Below are 16,931 nucleotides of genomic sequence, written 5' to 3'. Positions count from 1 at the left end.
AGGGCCAAAGGAAATATCCTCCGATAAGAAAGTGAAAGAATCTTTCCGAGAAACTTCTTTGTGTTCTATGAAATCATCTCACAGAGTTACAGCTTTCCCCTCAAGAAACCGTTCGCTAAGACAGTTCTTGTGGAATTGGCAAAGTGATATTTGGAAGCCCATAGAGGGCTATGGTGAAAAAGGAAATAACCTCAGATGAAATCTGGAAAGAAGCTTTCTGAGAAACTGCTTAGTGTTCCGTTAATTCACCTCACAGAGTTACATCTGTATTTCGTGGATCTCTTTGCTAGCCTTATTTCAGTGGAATCTGAGAACAGATATTTCGGATCCCTTGAAGACTATAGGGCCAAAGGAAATATCCTCCGATAACAAAGAGAAAGAAGCTTTCTGAGAAACTTCTTTGTGTTCTGTGAAATCATCTCACTGAGTTACAGCTTTCCCCTCAGAAGCCTTTCGCTAAGACAGTTCTTGTGGAACTGGCAAAGTGATATTTGGAAGGCCTTAGAGGGGTATGGTGAAAAAGGAATATCCTCAGATGAAATCTGGAAAGAAGCTTTCTGACAAACTGCTTAGTGTTCCGTTAATTCATCTCACAGAGTTACATCTGTATTTCGTGGATCTCTTTGCTAGCCTTATTTCTGTGGAATCTGAGAACAGATATTTCGGATCCCTTTGAAGACTATAGGGCCAAAGGAAATATCCTCCGATAACAAAGTGAAAGAAGCTTTCTGACAAACTTCTCTGTGTTCTGTGAAATCATCTCACAGGGTTACAGCTTTCCCCTCAAGAAGCCTTTCCCTAAGACAGTTCTTGTGGAATTGGCAAAGTGATATTTGGAAGCCCATAGAGGGCTATGGTGAAAAAGGAAATAATCTCTGATGAAATCTGGAAAGAAGCTTTCTGAGAAACTGCTCTGTGATGTGTGACTTCCACTCACAGACTTACACCTTTATTTCGTGGATCTCTTTGCTAGCCTTATTTCTGTGGAATCTGAGAACAGATATTTCGGATCCCTTTGAAGACTATAAGGTTAAGGGAAATATCTTCCGATAACAAAGAGAAAGAAGCTTTCTGAGAAACCTCTTTGTGCTGTGTGAAATCATCTCACAAAGTTACAGCTTTCCCCTCAAGAAGCCTTTCGCTAAGACACTTCCTGTGGAAATGGCAAAGTGATATTTGGAAGCCCATAGAGGGCTAGGGTGAAAAAGAAAATATCCTCAGATGAAATCTGGAAAGAAGCTTTCTGAGAAACTGCTTAGTGTTCTGTTAATTCATCTCACAGAGTTACATCTGTATTTCGTTCATCTCTTTGCTAGCCTCATTTCTGTGGAATCTGAGTACGGATATTTCGGATCCATTTGAAGACTATAGGGCCAAAGGAAATATCCTCCGATAACAAAGAGAAAGAAGCTTTCTCAGAAACTTCTTTGTGTTCTGCGAAATCATCTCACAGAGTTACAGCTTTCCCCTCGAGAAGCCTTTCGCTAAGACAGTTCTTGTGGAATTGGCAAAGTGATATTTGGAAGCCCATAGAGGGCTATGGTGAAAAAGGAAATATCCTCAGATGAAATACGGAAAGAAGCTTTCTGAGAAACTGCTTAGTGTTCTGTGAATTCATCTCACAGAGTTACATCTGTATTTCGTGGATCTCTTTGCTAGCCTAATTTCTGTGGAATCTGAGAACAGATATTTCCGATCCCTTTGAAGACTACAGGGCCAAAGGAAATATCCTCCGATAACAAAGAGAAAGAAGCTTTCTGAGAAACTTCTTTGTGTTCTGTGAAATCATCTCACAGAGTTACAGCTTTCCCCTCAAGAAGCCTTTCGCTAAGACAGTTCTTGTGGAATTGGCAAAGTGATATTTGGAAGCCCTTAGAGGGCTATGGTGAAAAAGGAAATATCCTCAGATGAAATATGGAAAGAAGCTTTCTGACAAACTGCTTAGTGTTCCGTTAATTCATCTCACAGAGTTACATCTGTATTTCGTGTATCTCTTTGCTAGGCATATTTCTGTGGAATCTGAGAACAGATATTTCGGATCCCTTTGAAGAGTATAGGGCCAAAGGAAATATCCTCCGATCACAAAGAGAAAGAAGCTTTCTGAGAAACTTCTTGGTGTTCTGTGAAATCATCTCACAGAGTTACATCTTTCCCCTCAAGGAGCCTTTCGCTAAGACAGTTCTTGTGGAATTGGCAAAGTGATATTTGGAAGCCCATAGAGGGCTATGGTGAAAAAGGAAATATCCTCAGATGAAATCTGGAAAGAAGCTTTCTGAGAAACTGCTTAGTGTTCTGTTAATTCATCTCACAGAGTTACATCTGTATTTCGTGGAACTCTTTGCTAGCCTTATATCTGTGGAATCTGAGAACATATATTTCGGATCCCTTTGAAGACTATAGGACCAAAGGAAATATCCTCCGATAACAAAGTGAAAGAAGCTTTCTGAGAAACTTCTTTGTGTTCTGTGAAATCATCTCACAGAGTTACAGCATTCCCCTCAAGAAGCCTTTCGCTAAGACACTTCCTGTGGAAATGGCAAAGTGATATTTGGAAGCCCATAGAGATCTAAGGTGAAAAAGGAAATATCCTCAGATGAAATCTGGAAAGAAGCTTTCTGACAAACTGCTCTGTGATGTGTGACTTCCACTCACCGAGTTACATCTGTATTTCGTGGATCTCTTTGCTAGCCTTATTTCTGTGGAATCTGAGAACAGATATTTCGGATCCCTTTGAAGAGTATAGGGCCAAAGGAAATATCCTCCGATAACAAAGAGAAAAAAGCTTTCTGGGAAATTTCTTTGTGTTCTGTGAAATCATCTCACAGAGTTACAGCTTTCTCCTCAAGAAGCCTTTCGCTAAGATAGTTCTTGTGGAATTGGCAAAGTGATATTTGGAAGCCCATAGTGGGCTATGGTGAAAAAGGAAATATCCTCAGATGAAATCTGGGAGAAAGCTTTCTGAGAAACTGCTCAATGTTCTCTTAATTCATCTCAACAGAATTACATCTGTATTTCGTGGATCTCTTTGCTAGACTTATTTCTGTGGAATCTGAGAACAGATATTTCGGATCCCTTTGAAGACTATAGGGCCAAAGGAAATATCCTCCGATAACAGAGAGAAAGAAGCTTTCTGAGAAACTTCTTTGGGTTCTGTGAAATCATCTCACAGAGTTACAGCTTTCCCCTCAAGAAGCCTTTCGGAATGACAGTTCTTGTGGAATTGGCAAAGTGATATTTGGAAGCCCATAGAGGGCTATGGTGAAAAACGAAATATCCTCAGATGAAATCTGGAAAGAAGCTTTCTGAGAAACTGCTTAGTGTTCTGTTAATTCATCTCACAGAGTTACATCTGTATTTCTTGGATCTCTTGCTAGCCTTATTTCTGTGGAATCTGAGAACAGATATTTCGGATCCCTTTGAAGAGTATAGGGCCAAAGGAAATATCCTCCGAAAACAAAGAGAAAGAAGCTTTCTGGGAAATTTCTTTGTGTTCTGTGAAATCATCTCACAGAGTTACAGCTTTCCCCTCAAGAAACCTTTCGCTAAGATAGTTCTTGTGGAATTGGCAAAGTGATATTTGGAAGCCCATAGAGGGCTATGGTGAAAAAGGAAATATCCTCAGATGAAATCTGGGAGAAAGCTTTCTGAGAAACTGCTCAGTGTTCGCTTAATTCATCTCAACAGAGTTACATCTGTATTTCGTGGATCTCTTTGCTAGACTTATTGATGTTGTATCTGAGAACAGATATTTCGTATCCCTTTGAAGACTATAGGGCCAAAGGAAATATCCTCCGATAACAAAGAGGAAGAAACTTTCTGAGAAACTTCTTTGTGTTCTGTGAAATCATCTCACAGAGTTACAGCTTTCCCCTCGAGAAGCCTTTCGCTAAGACAGTTCTTGTGGAATTGGCAAAGTGATATTTGGAAGCCCCTAGAGGGCAATGGTGCAAAAGGAAATATCCTCAGATGAAATCTGGAAAGAAGCTTTCTGAGAAACTCTTCAGTGTTCTGTTGATTCATCTCACAGAGTTACATCTGTATTTCGTGCATCTCTTTGTTAGCCTTATGTCTGTGAAATCTGAGAACAGATATTTCGGATCACTTGAAGAGTATAGGGCCAAAGGAAATATCCTCCGATAACAAAGAGAAAGAAGCTTTCTGAGAAACTTCTTTGTGTTCTGTGAAATCATCTAACAGAGTTACAGCTTTCCCCTCAAGAAACCTTTCGCTAATACACTTCCTGTGGAATTGGCAAAGTGATATTTGGAAGGCCATAGAGTGATATGGTGAAAAAGGAAATATCCTCAGATGAAATCTGGAAAGAAGCTTTCTGAGAAAATGCTAAGTGTTCTGCTAATTCATCTCACAGAGTTACATCTGTATTTCGTGGATCTCTTTGCTAGCTTTGTTTCTGTGGAATCTGAGAACAGATATTTCGGATCCCTTTGAAGAGTATAGGGCCAAATGAAATATCCTCCGATAACAAAGAGAAAGAAGCTTTCTGGGAAATTTCTTTGTGTTCTGTGAAATCATCTCACAAAGTTACAGCTTTCCCCTCAAGAAGCCTTTCGCTAAGACACTTCCTGTGGAAATGGAAAAGTTATATTTGGAAGACCATAGAGGGCTATGTTGAAAAAGGAAATATCCTCAGATGAAATCTGGAAAGAAGCTTTCTGAGAAACTGCTTAGTGTTCTGTTAATTCATCTCACAGAGTTACATCTGTATTTCGTGAATCTCTTTGCTAGCCTTATTTCTGTGGAATCTGAGAACAGATATTTCGGATCCATTTGAAGACTATAGGGCCAAAGGAAATATCCTCCGATAACAAAGAGAAAGAAGCTTTCTGAGAATCTTCTTTGTGTTCTGTGAAATCATCTCACAGAGTTACAGCTTTCCCCTCGAGAAGCCTTTCGCTATGACAGTTCTTGTGGAATTGGCAAAGTGATATTTGGAAGCCCATAGAGGGCTATGGTGAAAAAGGAAATATCCTCAGATGAAATCTGGAAAGAAGCTTTCTGAGAAACTGCTTAGTGTTCTGTTAATTCATCTCACAGAGTTACATCTGTATTTCGTTCATCTTTTTGCTAGCCTTATTTCTGTGGAATCTGAGAACAGATATTTCGGATCACTTGAAAAGTATAGGGCCAAAGGAAATATGCTCTGATAACAAAGAGAAAGAAGGTTTCTGAGAAACTTCTTTGTGTTCTGTGAAATCATCTCACAGAGTTACAGCTTTCCCCTCAAGAAACCTTTCGCTAAGACACTTCCTGTAGAATTGGCAAAGTGATATTTGGATCCCATAGAGGGCTATGGTGAAAAAGGAAATATCCTCAGATGAAATCTGGAAAGAAGCTTTCTGAGAAAATGCTAAGTGTTCTGCTAATTCATCTCACAGAGTTACATCTGTATTTCGTGGATCTCTTTGCTAGCCTTATTTCTGTGGAATCTGAGAACAGATATTTCGGATCCCTTTGAAGAGTATAGGGCCAAAGGAAATATCCTCCGATAACAAAGAGAAAAAAGCTTTCTGGGAAATTTCTTTGTGTTCTGTGAAATCATCTCACAGAGTTACAGCTTTCTCCTCAAGAAGCCTTTCGCTAAGATAGTTCTTGTGGAATTGGCAAAGTGATATTTGGAAGCCCATAGTGGGCTATGGTGAAAAAGGAAATATCCTCAGATGAAATCTGGGAGAAAGCTTTCTGAGAAACTGCTCAATGTTCTCTTAATTCATCTCAACAGAATTACATCTGTATTTCGTGGATCTCTTTGCTAGACTTATTTCTGTGGAATCTGAGAACAGATATTTCGGATCCCTTTGAAGACTATAGGGCCAAAGGAAATATCCTCCGATAACAGAGAGAAAGAAGCTTTCTGAGAAACTTCTTTGGGTTCTGTGAAATCATCTCACAGAGTTACAGCTTTCCCCTCAAGAAGCCTTTCGGAATGACAGTTCTTGTGGAATTGGCAAAGTGATATTTGGAAGCCCATAGAGGGCTATGGTGAAAAACGAAATATCCTCAGATGAAATCTGGAAAGAAGCTTTCTGAGAAACTGCTTAGTGTTCTGTTAATTCATCTCACAGAGTTACATCTGTATTTCTTGGATCTCTTGCTAGCCTTATTTCTGTGGAATCTGAGAACAGATATTTCGGATCCCTTTGAAGAGTATAGGGCCAAAGGAAATATCCTCCGAAAACAAAGAGAAAGAAGCTTTCTGGGAAATTTCTTTGTGTTCTGTGAAATCATCTCACAGAGTTACAGCTTTCCCCTCAAGAAACCTTTCGCTAAGATAGTTCTTGTGGAATTGGCAAAGTGATATTTGGAAGCCCATAGAGGGCTATGGTGAAAAAGGAAATATCCTCAGATGAAATCTGGGAGAAAGCTTTCTGAGAAACTGCTCAGTGTTCGCTTAATTCATCTCAACAGAGTTACATCTGTATTTCGTGGATCTCTTTGCTAGACTTATTGATGTTGTATCTGAGAACAGATATTTCGTATCCCTTTGAAGACTATAGGGCCAAAGGAAATATCCTCCGATAACAAAGAGGAAGAAACTTTCTGAGAAACTTCTTTGTGTTCTGTGAAATCATCTCACAGAGTTACAGCTTTCCCCTCGAGAAGCCTTTCGCTAAGACAGTTCTTGTGGAATTGGCAAAGTGATATTTGGAAGCCCCTAGAGGGCAATGGTGCAAAAGGAAATATCCTCAGATGAAATCTGGAAAGAAGCTTTCTGAGAAACTCTTCAGTGTTCTGTTGATTCATCTCACAGAGTTACATCTGTATTTCGTGCATCTCTTTGTTAGCCTTATGTCTGTGAAATCTGAGAACAGATATTTCGGATCACTTGAAGAGATAGGGCCAAAGGAAATATCCTCCGATAACAAAGAGAAAGAAGCTTTCTGAGAAACTTCTTTGTGTTCTGTGAAATCATCTAACAGAGTTACAGCTTTCCCCTCAAGAAACCTTTCGCTAATACACTTCCTGTGGAATTGGCAAAGTGATATTTGGAAGGCCATAGAGTGATATGGTGAAAAAGGAAATATCCTCAGATGAAATCTGGAAAGAAGCTTTCTGAGAAAATGCTAAGTGTTCTGCTAATTCATCTCACAGAGTTACATCTGTATTTCGTGGATCTCTTTGCTAGCTTTGTTTCTGTGGAATCTGAGAACAGATATTTCGGATCCCTTTGAAGAGTATAGGGCCAAATGAAATATCCTCCGATAACAAAGAGAAAGAAGCTTTCTGGGAAATTTCTTTGTGTTCTGTGAAATCATCTCACAGAGTTACAGCTTTCCCCTCAAGAAGCCTTTCGCTAAGATAGTTCTTGTGGAATTGGCAAAGTGATATTTGGAAGCCCATAGAGGGCTATGGTGAAAAAGGAAATATCCTCAGATGAAATCTGGGAGAAAGCTTTCTGAGAAACTGCTCAGTGTTCTCTAAATTCATCTCAACAGAGTTACGTCTGTATTCCGTGGATCTCTTTGCTAGACTTATTTCTGTGGAATCTGATAACAGATATTTCGGATCCCTTTGAAGACTATAGGGCCAAAGGAAATATCCTCCGATTACAAAGAGAAAGAAGCTTTTTGAGAAACTTCTTTGTGTTCTGTGAAATCATCTCACAGAGTTACAGCTTTCCCCTCAAGAAGCCTTTCGCTAAGACAGTTCTTGTGGAACTGGCAAAGTGATATTTGGAAGCCCTTAGAGGGCTATGGTGAAAAAGGAAATATCCTCAGATGACATCTGGAAAGAAGCTTTCTGAGAAACTGCTTAGTGTTCCGTTAATTCATCTCACAGAGTTACATCTGTATTTCGTGTATCTCTTTGCTAGCCGTGTTTCTGTGGAATCTGAGAACAGATATTTCGGATCCCTTTGAAGAGTATAGGGCCAAAGGAAATATCCTCCAATAACAAAGAGAAAGAAACTTTCTGAGAAACTTCTTTGTGTTCTGTGAAATCATCACACAGAGTTACATCTTTCCCCTCAAGTAGCCTTTCGCTAAGACAGTTCTTGTGGAATTGGCAAAGTGATATTTGGAAGCCCATAGAGGGCTATGGTGAAAAAGGAAATATCCTCAGATGAAATCTGGAAAGAAGCTTTCTGAGAAACTGCTTAGTGTTCTGTTAATTCATCTCACAGAGTTACATCTGTATTTCGTGCATCTCTTTCCTAGCCTCATTTCTGTGGAATCTGAGAACGGATATTTCGGATCTATTTGAAGACTATAGGGCCAAAGGAAATATCCTCCGATAACAAAGTGAAAGAAGCTTTCTGACAAACTTCTTTGTGTTCTGTGAAATCATCTCACAGAGTTACAGCTTTCCCCTCAAGAAGCCTTTCGCTAAGACAGTTCTTGTGGAATTGGCAAAGTGATATTTGGAAGCCCATAGAGGGCTATGTTGAAAAAGGTAATAATCTCAGATGAAATCTGGAAAGAAGGTTTCTGAGAAACTGCTCTGTGATGTGTGACTTCCACTCACAGACTTACACCCGTATTTCGTGGATCTCTTTGCCAGCCTTATTTCTGTGGAATCTGAGAACAGATATTTCGGATCCCTTTGAAGACTATACGGCCAAAGGAAATATCCTCCGATAACAAAGAGAAAGAAGCTTTCTGAGAAACCTCTTTGTGTTCTGTGAAATCATCTCACAAAGTTACAGCTTTCCCCTCAAGAAGCCTTTCGCTAAGACACTTCCTGTGGAAATGGAAAAGTGATATTTGGAAGACCATAGAGGGCTATGTTGAAAAAGGAAATATCCTCAGATGAAATCTGGAAAGAAGCTTTCTGAGAAACTGCTTAGTGTTCTGTTAATTCATCTCACAGAGTTACATCTGTACTTCGTGAATCTCTTTGCTGGCCTTATTTCTGTGGAATCTGAGAACAGATATTTCGGATCCATTTGAAGACTATAGGGCCAAAGGAAATATCCTCCGATAACAAAGAGAAAGAAGCTTTCTGAGAATCTTCTTTGTGTTCTGTGAAATCATCTCACAGAGTTACAGCTTTCCCCTCGAGAAGCCTTTCGCTATGACAGTTCTTGTGGAATTGGCAAAGTGATATTTGGAAGCCCATAGAGGGCTATGGTGAAAAAGGAAATATCCTCAGATGAAATCTGGAAAGAAGCTTTCTGAGAAACTGCTTAGTGTTCTGTTAATTCATCTCACAGAGTTACATCTGTATTTCGTTCATCTTTTTGCTAGCCTTATTTCTGTGGAATCTGAGAACAGATATTTCGGATCACTTGAAAAGTATAGGGCCAAAGGAAATATGCTCTGATAACAAAGAGAAAGAAGCTTTCTGAGAAACTTCTTTGTGTTCTGTGAAATCATCTCACAGAGTTACAGCTTTCCCCTCAAGAAACCTTTCGCTAAGACACTTCCTGTAGAATTGGCAAAGTGATATTTGGATCCCATAGAGGGCTATGGTGAAAAAGGAAATATCCTCAGATGAAATCTGGAAAGAAGCTTTCTGAGAAAATGCTAAGTGTTCTGCTAATTCATCTCACAGAGTTACATCTGTATTTCGTGGATCTCTTTGCTAGCCTTATTTCTGTGGAATCTGAGAACAGATATTTCGGATCCCTTTGAAGAGTATAGGGCCAAAGGAAATATCCTCCGATAACAAAGAGAAAAAAGCTTTCTGGGAAATTTCTTTGTGTTCTGTGAAATCATCTCACAGAGTTACAGCTTTCTCCTCAAGAAGCCTTTCGCTAAGATAGTTCTTGTGGAATTGGCAAAGTGATATTTGGAAGCCCATAGTGGGCTATGGTGAAAAAGGAAATATCCTCAGATGAAATCTGGGAGAAAGCTTTCTGAGAAACTGCTCAATGTTCTCTTAATTCATCTCAACAGAATTACATCTGTATTTCGTGGATCTCTTTGCTAGACTTATTTCTGTGGAATCTGAGAACAGATATTTCGGATCCCTTTGAAGACTATAGGGCCAAAGGAAATATCCTCCGATAACAGAGAGAAAGAAGCTTTCTGAGAAACTTCTTTGGGTTCTGTGAAATCATCTCACAGAGTTACAGCTTTCCCCTCAAGAAGCCTTTCGGTATGACAGTTCTTGTGGAATTGGCAAAGTGATATTTGGAAGCCCATAGAGGGCTATGGTGAAAAAGGAAATATCCTCAGATGAAATCTGGAAAGAAGCTTTCTGAGAAACTGCTTAGTGTTCTGTTAATTCATCTCACAGAGTTACATCTGTATTTCTTGGATCTCTTGCTAGCCTTATTTCTGTGGAATCTGAGAACAGATATTTCGGATCCCTTTGAAGAGTATAGGGCCAAAGGAAATATCCTCCGAAAACAAAGAGAAAGAAGCTTTCTGGGAAATTTCTTTGTGTTCTGTGAAATCATCTCACAGAGTTACAGCTTTCCCCTCAAGAAACCTTTCGCTAAGATAGTTATTGTGGAATTGGCAAAGTGATATTTGGAAGCCCAAAGAGGGCTATGGTGAAAAAGGAAATATCCTCAGATGAAATCTGGAAAGAAGCTTTCTGAGAAACTCTTCAGTGTTCTGTTGATTCATCTCACAGAGTTACATCTGTATTTCGTGGATCTCTTTTCTAGCCTTATTTCTGTGGAATCTGAGAACAGATATTTCGGATCCCTTAGAAGACTATAAGGCTAAAGGAAATATCCTCCGATAACAAAGAGAAAGAAGCTTTCTGAGAAACTTCTTAGTGTTCTGTGAAATCATCTCACAGAGTTACAGCTTTCCCCTCAAGAAGCCTTTCGCTAAGACAGTTCTTGTGGAACTGGCAAAGTGATATTTGGAAGCCCTTAGAGGGCAATGTGAAAAAGGAAATATCCTCAGATGAAATCTGGAAAGAAGCTTTCTGACAAACAGCTTAGTGTTCCGTTAATTCATCTCACAGAGTTACATCTGTATTTCGTGTATCTCTTTGCTAGCCGTGTTTCTGTGGAATCTGAGAACAGATATTTCGGATCCCTTTGAAGAGTATAGGGCCAAAGGAAATTTCCTCCAATAACAAAGAGAAAGAAACTTTCTGAGAAACTTCTTTGTGTTCTGTGAAATCATCACACAGAGTTACATCTTTCCCCTCAAGTAGCCTTTCGCTAAGACAGTTCTTGTGGAATTGGCAAAGTGATATTTGGAAGCCCATAGAGGGCTATGGTGAAAAAGGAAATATCCTCAGATGAAATCTGGAAAGAAGCTTTCTGAGAAACTGCTTAGTGTTCTGTTAATTCATCTCACAGAGTTACATCTGTATTTCGTGCATCTCTTTCCTAGCCTCATTTCTGTGGAATCTGAGAACGGATATTTCGGATCTATTTGAAGACTATAGGGCCAAAGGAAATATCCTCCGATAACAAAGTGAAAGAAGCTTTCTGACAAACTTCTTTGTGTTCTGTGAAATCATCTCACAGAGTTACAGCTTTCCCCTCAAGAAGCCTTTCGCTAAGACAGTTCTTGTGGAATTGGCAAAGTGATATTTGGAAGCCCATAGAGGGCTATGTTGAAAAAGGTAATAATCTCAGATGAAATCTGGAAAGAAGGTTTCTGAGAAACTGCTCTGTGATGTGTGACTTCCACTCACAGACTTACACCCGTATTTCGTGGATCTCTTTGCCAGCCTTATTTCTGTGGAATCTGAGAACAGATATTTCGGATCCCTTTGAAGACTATACGGCCAAAGGAAATATCCTCCGATAACAAAGAGAAAGAAGCTTTCTGAGAAACCTCTTTGTGTTCTGTGAAATCATCTCACAAAGTTACAGCTTTCCCCTCAAGAAGCCTTTCGCTAAGACACTTCCTGTGGAAATGGAAAAGTGATATTTGGAAGACCATAGAGGGCTATGTTGAAAAAGGAAATATCCTCAGATGAAATCTGGAAAGAAGCTTTCTGAGAAACTGCTTAGTGTTCTGTTAATTCATCTCACAGAGTTACATCTGTACTTCGTGAATCTCTTTGCTAGCCTTATTTCTGTGGAATCTGAGAACAGATATTTCGGATCCATTTGAAGACTATAGGGCCAAAGGAAATATCCTCCGATAACAAAGAGAAAGAAGCTTTCTGAGAATCTTCTTTGTGTTCTGTGAAATCATCTCACAGAGTTACAGCTTTCCCCTCGAGAAGCCTTTCGCTATGACAGTTCTTGTGGAATTGGCAAAGTGATATTTGGAAGCCCATAGAGGGCTATGGTGAAAAAGGAAATATCCTCAGATGAAATCTGGAAAGAAGCTTTCTGAGAAACTGCTTAGTGTTCTGTTAATTCATCTCACAGAGTTACATCTGTATTTCGTTCATCTTTTTGCTAGCCTTATTTCTGTGGAATCTGAGAACAGATATTTCGGATCACTTGAAAAGTATAGGGCCAAAGGAAATATGCTCTGATAACAAAGAGAAAGAAGCTTTCTGAGAAACTTCTTTGTGTTCTGTGAAATCATCTCACAGAGTTACAGCTTTCCCCTCAAGAAACCTTTCGCTAAGACACTTCCTGTAGAATTGGCAAAGTGATATTTGGATCCCATAGAGGGCTATGGTGAAAAAGGAAATATCCTCAGATGAAATCTGGAAAGAAGCTTTCTGAGAAAATGCTAAGTGTTCTGCTAATTCATCTCACAGAGTTACATCTGTATTTCGTGGATCTCTTTGCTAGCCTTATTTCTGTGGAATCTGAGAACAGATATTTCGGATCCCTTTGAAGAGTATAGGGCCAAAGGAAATATCCTCCGATAACAAAGAGAAAAAAGCTTTCTGGGAAATTTCTTTGTGTTCTGTGAAATCATCTCACAGAGTTACAGCTTTCTCCTCAAGAAGCCTTTCGCTAAGATAGTTCTTGTGGAATTGGCAAAGTGATATTTGGAAGCCCATAGTGGGCTATGGTGAAAAAGGAAATATCCTCAGATGAAATCTGGGAGAAAGCTTTCTGAGAAACTGCTCAATGTTCTCTTAGTTCATCTCAACAGAATTACATCTGTATTTCGTGGATCTCTTTGCTACACTTATTTCTGTGGAATCTGAGAACAGATATTTCGGATCCCTTTGAAGAGTATAGGGCCAAAGGAAATATCCTCCGAAAACAAAGAGAAAGAAGCTTTCTGGGAAATTTCTTTGTGTTCTGTGAAATCATCTCACAGAGTTACAGCTTTCCCCTCAAGAAACCTTTCCCTAAGATAGTTCTTGTGGAATTGGCAAAGTGATATTTGGAAGCCCATAGAGGGCTATGGTGAAAAAGGAAATATCCTCAGATGAAATCTGGGAGAAAGCTTTCTGAGAAACTGCTCAGTGTTCGCTTAATTCATCTCAACAGAGTTACATCTGTATTTCGTGGATCTCTTTGCTAGACTTACTGATGTTGTATCTGAGAACAGATATTTCGTATCCCTTTGAAGACTATAGGGCCAAAGGAAATATCCTCCGATAACAAAGAGGAAGAAACTTTCTGAGAAACTTCTTTGTGTTCTGTGAAATCATCTCACAGAGTTACAGCTTTCCCCTCGAGAAGCCTTTCGCTAAGACAGTTCTTGTGGAATTGGCAAAGTGATATTTGGAAGCCCCTAGAGGGCAATGGTGAAAAAGGAAATATCCTCAGATGAAATCTGGAAAGAAGCTTTCTGAGAAACTCTTCAGTGTTCTGTTGATTCATCTCACAGAGTTACATCTGTATTTCGTGGATCTCTTTTCTAGCCTTATTTCTGTGGAATCTGAGAACAGATATTTCGGATCCCTTAGAAGACTATAAGGCTAAAGGAAATATCCTCCGATAACAAAGAGAAAGAAGCTTTCTGAGAAACTTCTTTGTGTTCTGTGAAATCATCTCACAGAGTTACAGCTTTCCCCTCAAGAAGCCTTTTGCTAAGACAGTTCTTGTGGAATTGGCAAAGTGATATTTGGAAGCCAATAGAGGGCTATGGTGAAAAAGGAAATATCCTCAGATGAAATCTGGAAAGAAGCTTTCTGAGAAACTGCTTAGTGTTCTGTTAATTCATCTCACAGAGTTACATCTGTATTTCGTGAAACTCATTGCTGGCCTTATATCTGTGGAATCTGAGAACATATATTTCAGATCCCTTTGAAGATTATAGGGCCAAAGGAAATATCCTCCGATAAGAAAGTGAAAGAATCTTTCCGAGAAACTTCTTTGTGTTCTGTGAAATCATCTCACAGAGTTACAGCTTTCCCCTCAAGAAGCCTTTCGCTAAGACAGTTCTTGTGGAATTGGCAAAGTGATATTTGGAAGCCCATAGAGGGCTATGGTGAAAAAGGAAGTATCCTGTGATGAAATCTGGAAAGAAGCTTTCTGAGAAACTGCTTAGTGTTCTGTTAATTCATCTCACAGAGTTACATCTGTATTTCGTGCATCTCTTTGCTAGCATTATTTCTGTGGAATCTGAGAACAGATATTTCGGATCCATTTGAAGACTATAGGGCCAAAGGAAATATCCTCCGATAACAAAGAGAAAGAAGCTTTCTGAGAAACTACTTTGTGTTCTGTGAAATCATCTCACAGAGTTACAGCTTTCCCCTCGAGAAGCCTTTCGCTAAGACAGTTCTTGTGGAATTGACAAAGTGATATTTGGAAGCCCATAGAGGGCTATGGTGAAAAAGGAAATATCCTCAGATGAAATCTGGAAAGAAGCTTACTGAGAAACTGCTTAATGTTCTGTTAATTCACCTCACAGAGTTACATCTGTATTTCGTGGATCACATTGCTAGCCTTATTTCTGTGGAATCTGAGAACAGATATTTCGGATCCCTTTGAAGACTATAGGGCCAAAGGAAATATCCTCCGATAACGAAGAGAAAGAAACTTTCTGAGAAACTTCTTTGTGTTCTGTGAAATCATCTCACAGAATTACAGTTTTCCCCTCAAGAAGCCTTTCGCTAAGACAGTTCTTGTGGAATTGGCAAAGTGATATTTGGAAGCCCTTAGAGGGCAATGGTGAAAAAGGAAATATCCTGAGATGAAATCTGGAAAGAAGCTTTCTGAGAAACTCTTCAGTGTCCTGTTGATTCATCTCACAGAGTTACATCTGTATGTCGTGGATCTCTTTTCTAGCCTTATTTCTGTGGAATCTGAGAACAGATATTTCGGAGCCCTTAGAAGACTATAGGGCCAAAGGAAATATCCTCCGATAACAAAGAGAAAGAAGCTTTCTGAGAAACTTCTTTGTGTTTGTGAAATCATCTCACAGAGTTACAACTTTCCCCTCAAGAAGCCTTTCGCGAAGACAGTTCTTGTGGAATTGGCAAAGTGATATTTGGAAGCCCATTTAGGGCTATGGTGAAAAAGGAAATATCCTCAGGTGAAATCTGGAAAGAAGCTTTCTGAGAAACTGCTTAGTGTTCTGTTAATTCATCTCACAGAGTTACATATGTATTTCGTGCATCTCTTTGCTAGCCTTATTTCTGTGGAATCTGAGAACAGATATTTCGGATCCCTTTGAAGACTATAGGGCCAAAGGAAATATCCTCCGATAACAAAGAGAAAGAAGGTTTCTGAGAAACTACTTTGTGTTCTGTGAAATCATCTCACAGATTTACAGCTTTCTCCTCGAGAAGCCTTTCGCTAAGACAGTTCTTGTGGAATTGGCAAAGTGATATTTGGAAGCCCATAGAGGGCTATGGTGAAAAAGGAAATATCCTCAGATGAAATCTGGAAAGAAGCTTTCTGAGAAACTGCTTAGTGTTCTGTTAATTCACCTCACAGAGTTACATCTGTATTTCGTGGAACTCTTTGCTAGCCTTATATCTGTGGAATCTGAGAACAGATATTTCGGATCCCTTTGAAGAATATAGGTCCAAAGGAAATATCCTCCGATAACAAAGTGAAAGAAGCTTTCTGACAAACTTCTTTGTGTTCTGTGAAATCATCTCACAGAGTTACAGCTTTCCCTTCAAGAAGCCTTTCGCTAAGACAGTTCTTGTGGAATTGGCAAAGTGATATTTGGAAGCCCATAGAGGGCTATGGTGAAAAAGGAAATATCCTGAGATGAAATCTGGAAAGAAGCTTTCTGAGAAACTCTTCAGTGTCCTGTTGATTCATCTCACAGAGTTACATCTGTATGTCGTGGATCTCTTTTCTAGCCATATTTCTGTGGAATTTGAGAACAGATATTTCGGAGCCCTTTGAAGACTATAGGGCCAAAGGAAATATCCTCCGATAACAAAGAGAAAGAAGCTTTCTAAGAAACTTCTTTGTGTTTGTGAAATCATCTCACAGAGTTACAACTTTCCCCTCAAGAAGCTTTTCGCGAAGACAGTTCTTGTGGAATTGGCAAAGTGATATTTGGAAGCCCTTAGAGGGCTATGGTGAAAAAGGAAATATACTCAGGTGAAATCTGGAAAGAAGCTTTCTGAGAAACTGCTTAGTGTTCTGTTAATTCATCTCACAGAGATACATATGTATTTCGTGCATCTCTTTGCTAGCCTTATTTCTGTGGAACCTGAGAACAGATATTTCGGATCCCTTTGAAGACTATAGGGCCAAAGGAAATATCCTCCGATAACAAAGAGAAAGAAGGTTTCTGAGAAACTACTTTGTGTTCTGTGAAATCATCTCACAGAGTTACAGCTTTCCCCTCGAGAAGCCTTTCGCTAAGACAGTTCTTGTGGAATTGGCAAAGTGATATTTGGAAGCCCATAGAGGGCTATGGTGAAAAAGGAAATATCCTCAGATGAAATCTGGAAAGAAGCTTTCTGAGAAACTGCTTAGTGTTCTGTTAATTCACCTCACAGAGTTACATCTGTATTTCGTGGAACTCTTTGCTAGCCTTATATCTGTGGAATCTGAGAACAGATATTTCGGATCCCTTTGAAGAATATAGGGCCAAAGGAAATATCCTCCGATAACAAAGTGAAAGAAGCTTTCTGAAATACTTCTTTGTGTTCTGTGAAATCATCTCACAGAGTTACAGCTTTCCCCTCAAGAAGCCTTTAGCTAAGACAGTTTTTGTGGA

This window comes from Macaca fascicularis, chromosome 3, assembly GCF_037993035.2.
Source record: "Macaca fascicularis isolate 582-1 chromosome 3, T2T-MFA8v1.1".
NCBI lineage: Eukaryota > Metazoa > Chordata > Mammalia > Primates > Cercopithecidae > Macaca > Macaca fascicularis.
The sequence above is the reverse complement of the archived record's forward strand: the minus strand, read 5'-3'. Positions refer to the sequence as shown.